The 5,760-nt window shown below is 40.3% G+C and overlaps 1 long non-coding RNA gene across 1 annotated transcript; it reads left to right on the plus strand.

Moving 5' to 3' along the window:
- The first annotated feature begins 1,320 nt into the window (after positions 1–1,320).
- LOC131345392 (uncharacterized) lies at positions 1,321–2,807 on the plus strand. Its single transcript, XR_009203476.1, has 3 exons — positions 1,321–1,862; positions 2,007–2,096; positions 2,484–2,807. It is a non-coding gene; the product is annotated as an uncharacterized LOC131345392 (long non-coding RNA).
- The last annotated feature ends 2,953 nt before the right edge of the window (positions 2,808–5,760 follow it).

Raw genomic sequence — 5,760 nt, forward strand, 5'->3', positions numbered from 1 at the left:
ATGTTAGGTGAAATGCTCTATTATCTTTTAACGTGCTAGTTGATGTTGTTTCCCACCCGGTGAATGCTCCAAATATATAAAAACCAACTTGATTCGCTAACAAAACTGGGAGGGTTCAAGCACAATATGAAACAACTCAGCCTCAAGTCACGTGCTTTTCAAAATTTTACGGACCACACACACTCGTTTGTCTGGTGTCCCGCACACACACACATGAACAGAACATAGTTTTGATTTTTGTGTTTTAAATAAGTGATAATATGACTAACAGTGGAATAGTACCACCAAATGATTTTATTTTATTATTGAATAAAAAGAATTTGAAGTATTTCACTTCTGCAACATTTCATGTATGTACACTATATTGCCAAAAGTATTCGCTCACTCATCCAAATAATCAGAATCAGGTGTTCCAATCACTTCCATGGCCACAGGTGTATAAAATCAAGCACCTAGGCATGCAGACTGTTTTTACAAACATTTGTGAAAGAATGGGTCGCTCTCAGGAGCTCAGTGAATTCCAGCGTGGAACTGTGATAGGATGCCACCTGTGCAACAAATCCAGTCGTGAAATTTCCTCGCTCCTAAATATTCCACAGTCAACTGTCAGCTGTATTATAAGAACGTGGAAGTGTTTGGGAACGACAGCAACTCAGCCACGAAGTGGTAGGCCACGTAAACTGACGGAGCGGGGTCAGCGGATGCTGAGGCGCATAGTGCGAAGAGGTCGCCAACTTTCTGCAGAGTCAATCACTACAGACCTCCAAACTTCATGTGGCCTTCAGATTAGCTCAAGAACAGTGTGCAGAGAGCTTCATGGAATGGGTTTCCATGGCCGAGCAGCTGCATCCAAGCCATACATCACCAAGTGCAATGCAAAGCGTCGGATGCAGTGGTGTAAAGCACGCCGCCACTGGACTCTAGAGCAGTGGAGACGCGTTCTCTGGAGTGACGAATCGCGCTTCTCCATCTGGCAATCTGATGGACGAGTCTGGGTTTGGCGGTTGCCAGGAGAACGGTACTTGTCTGACTGCATTGTGCCAAGTGTAAAGTTTGGTGGAGGGGGATTATGGTGTGGGGTTGTTTTTCAGGAGCTGGGCTTGGCCCCTTAGTTCCAGTGAAAGGAACTCTGAATGCTTCAGCATACCAAGACATTTTGGACAATTCCATGCTCCCAACTTTGTGGGAACAGTTTGGAGCTGGCCCCTTCCTCTTCCAACATGACTGTGCACCAGTGACCAAAGCAAGGTCCATAAAGACATGGATGACAGAGTCTGGTGTGGATGAACTTGACTGGCCTGCATAGAGTCCTGACCTCAACCCGATAGAACACCTTTGGGATGAATTAGAGCGGAGACTAAGAGCCAGGCCTTCTCGTCCAACATCAGTGTGTGACCTCACAAATGCGCTTCTGGAAGAATGGTCAAAAATTCCCATAAACACACTCCTAAACCTTGTGGACAGCCTTCCCAGAAGAGTTGAAGCTGTTATAGCTGCAAAGGGTGGATCGACGTCATATTGAACCCTATGGATTAGGAATGGGATGTCACTTAAGTTCATATGCGAGTATAGGCAGGTGAGCGAATACTTTTGGCAATATAGTGTATTTAAACTCCTGAGCGGTTATGGACTTGGAGGAAACAACGTGCTGCCTGCTGTGATGACCAGGAACATGGTGAGATTCTAAACTCTTTAAACTCCAAAATTGTATTGTAATTTTTTGTTTGGCATTTTTGTTTTTTGGGCAGTGGCAGTAAAAACACAGTGGAGAGAGATGGGATGATTTGCAGCAAAGGGCCTGAGCTGGAACTGAAGCTTGACTGCCTGAAGAACAGTACAGTATGTGGTACAAGTTCTACCAGGTGAGGCACTTGATTAGCCATTTATTTATTTAATATAGCCATTTGATTGTAGTTTACAACCTACATCGAGATGCTTGAGATGATTTTACTTTCAATTCAGGCAATATATTTCTTACTGTCTTTGTTGCTGTTATCTGCCAGCAGTTGTTCTTGAAATACACCTCATCAATCTCTTTCCTGTTCTACAAATCATCCCTTTTGATCAGATGCTGGTCTTGTCCAGGATAAATATTGGTAAGTGGTTGTACATTTGACTGGTTACTGGTCAGTGTTGTAGTAAATTTGATTATTGATTGCTTCAGTGGAGGCAACTGTGTTTAGACTATTTTATGTCAACAGACATAAAATAAATGCTTATGATGACTTGTATGAAATGTTTCTGAAATGAGAACTTTCTCCTTGAGACCATCAGTTATAAAAAATAACCTGCAAAACCATATTAATTATTTAATTAATTAATTAATAACTATTGCCTTCATTAATGTATAATTCATTGGAGCAAAGTTGAACATATTTGAACCACTTATTGGACAACTAGAAGGCTGTTTATCTCTCTGTAGGCATCATGCTTAAACACTGCCTCAATCTAACATGTTCTTTGTGTATGTTTTCTGGCTGCAGAGAGGATCAGATCAGCCCATCGTGGACAACATGCAAGTCCTCATGCTGAACTAGTGACAGTACATGCTGTAGCTTCCAGTTTCTCGAACATCATGTCCAAGTCTATCCCATATCTTCACACAAGTCTGGACTCAGTGACCTATTCCTCTTGTTCAACCAGGGCAAGTAAGCCCTGATACATAATGTTATTTCACCATGGATTATCCATCATATGGACATGTGCTGTTTCTTCAAGATTTCATTACTAATTTGTGTGTATTGGACAAGGTATTTGATCAATTCAAACTGTTCTTAACACTGAATATGTACATGTGTTTTCTTGCTTTAGTCTGATATTTTTGTGCCTTGATTTACAATGGACCTTATTCATTTAGTAATTAATCATAAAAAGTTGTTGACAGTAAAATCTAGGCAAACCAACTGTAATGCATTGTGTTGTACTGTATTTTTTACGGTAAAATTCTGGCAACCACAGCTGCCAGTAATTTACCGTAAATTTTAAATTTTTCGAACTTTACAAATAAAATACTGTAATATGATTTACGGCTGTGTTGTGGTTTTTATCTGAGAAAGACTGTAATTAGGTTTACAGTATATTTATTTGACAGTAGTTTACCGTAAACAGGTTTACATTCTGTCTGTTTTTTTAACAGTGATTTGTTGTAAACAAACAACAGTTCTCAACTGTGAAATTTACGGTTGCTAATAAAGCATACCGTAAAGTGGTGAACAGTGTCACCGTACAATTTACGGTAAAATTCTGGCAACCACAGCTGCCAGTATTTTACCGTAAAATATACCGATTTTTTTTATACAGTGTACATTTTTTTTATTTGTTTGTTAAAGCTGTTCAGGTTAAGGTAGTAACTGAGCTGATATTACAGTGCTTGGATACTGTGGTGTTAGTTTGTAAATTTAACACCCCATAAACTTTTTGAAGCATCTCCCCTTGGCATAGACCTTTAAAAAGTAAATGTACATTAATTAATTTTGTTTTGTTTTAAAGGACAGCAAATCTGACCTATGATCTATTACTAATGCTAATGAGAGATGCCACTGCTAATAAGCTACTGTATAGATCCTTTTAGCTTCATGTAGACTTATTTCTATTTCTATAGCAACTTCTCTGTTTACAGTAGATGTAGAGATACGCTGTACCCTGATGAAGGGGGGAAAATTTAAACCAGAAATTCTACCACAACCACTTCCTTCCCCAGCAAAGAAAACATACCCTCACACTATACACCCCATGTAAACCATGGACATTAATATGGAGTTGATATTCATATGGAGAGAAACATTTTAAAAGATTTTAAGGTGTTATCAATTAAAAAGTTCTTAAAATATTTTGTTAAGATAGCCATGTCACAATTATTCAACCCCTATGTAATATTGTTGTTTTTAAAGATTTCTGGCAGTTTTTATGGCCTAAAGTGGAGTTGAAACACAATTAAGCCTTTGGGAACTCTATAATGATCCTTCATTTGCTTCAGCTGTGATGCATCTATAACCTCATCCATAAAGGTACTCAAGGTGAGTTGAAATCATGGGAAAGACAAAAAAGCTTCCACAAAATCTGAGAGGAGATTTTCATCACACCTGGGCCTTGGGTATAAGGATATTTCCCAAAAAAAATGAACATTCCAAGAAACACTGTTTAATTATAAGGAAGTTGAAAACTTATGGAACATTTACATTTTACATTTACATTTCTGGCATTTGGCAGACACTCTTATCCAGAGTGACATACAAAAGTGCTTTAAGTCACTATCATTGAAAACATTAACACTGGTTCAATAGGTCACAGACTTAGGATACCATTCACCTAAAACTGGAATTTTTTTTTTTTTTTAAATAAACCATATAACAATACATAAACAGTGAAAGGTAAGCGCTAGTTTAAGTGCCTCAGGAAAAGGTAGGTCTTAAGACGTCGTTTGAAGACAGTCAGAGACTCTGCTGTGCGGACATCTAGGGGAAGTTCATTCAACCACCTCGGTGCCAGAACAGAGAACAGTCTAGATGAATACCTACCTTTTACCCTGAGAGATGGTGGGAGCAATCGGGCAGTGCTAGTGGATCGGAGGGAGCGAGGAGCAGTGCGAGGAATAATAAGATCTTTGAGGTAAGATGGTGCTGGTCCAATCTTGGCTTTGTAGGCAAGCATCGCTGTTTTGTATCTGATGCGTGCAGCTACTGGAAGCCAGTGGAGGGAACGCAGCAGTGGGGTGGGGTGGGGTGGTGTGGGAGAACTTAGGCAGGTTGAATACAAGCCGTGCAGCTGCATTTTGGATCATTTGCAGTGTTGCATTCAGAGGAAGACCTGCCAGTAAAGAGTTGCAGTAGTCCAGTCTCGAAATGACCAAAGACTGAACAAGCACTTGAGTAGCCTGTGTGGATAGAAATGGTCGGATCATTCTGATGTTGTACAGAAGAAACCGACATGAGCGTGTCACATTGGCAACATGGGAGGAAAAGGACAGTTGATTGTCCATGGTTACCCCAAGGTTACGAGCAGTGGCTGAAGGGGAGATCATTGAGTTGTCCAGAGATAATACAAGATCCTTGTCTGGGGATGAATCACCGGGGATGACCAGCAGTTCAGTTTTGCTGGGATTAAGTTTCAGCTGATGAGCTGTCATCTAGGATGAAATGTCTGCCAGACACGCTGAGATTCGGGTAGAAGCTGTGGTATCTGAGGGAGGGAAGGAGAAGATAAGTTGGGTGTCATCAGCATAGCAGTGGTATGAAAAGCCGTGTGAGGATATCACTTTGCCAAGAGTGTAAGTGTAGAGGGAGAAAAGGAAAGGACCAAGTACTGAGCCTTGTGGGACACCAGTAGAGAGTCTGTGTGGGGCAGATGTCAATCCCTTCCATGTTACCTGATAAGCTTGGTTGAGAAACACATCCTGGAGTGATGCTGGGGTGGGCTTCTCCCTCACGAGATTTAAATCCAAATGAAAATCATTGGTGGCATTTAAAGAAAGCAGTTGCAACACGGAAGCCATCAAACACACTTTTGTTGGGTTAAATATTTCTGATTGCAGCTGTGTGTGTGTGTGTGTGTGTGTGTGTGTGTGTGTAGTGAAACGCCAATAAGCAATTCCTACAAAGAATAAAAAAACCTCTTTCCGTATAATACTGAGCAGTAATATAAAATAAAATAAAAATATCGACAATGTGATGTATATAGTGTGTATGAGATTCCGTTAATTTACAGTACGCGCGCGCGCCCTACGGGTTTGCGTTAAATTACTTTTACTTTGAAAATAAAAAG

Source organism: Hemibagrus wyckioides, linkage group LG24 (genome assembly GCF_019097595.1).
Source record: "Hemibagrus wyckioides isolate EC202008001 linkage group LG24, SWU_Hwy_1.0, whole genome shotgun sequence".
NCBI classification, from domain to species: Eukaryota; Metazoa; Chordata; class Actinopteri; order Siluriformes; family Bagridae; genus Hemibagrus; species Hemibagrus wyckioides.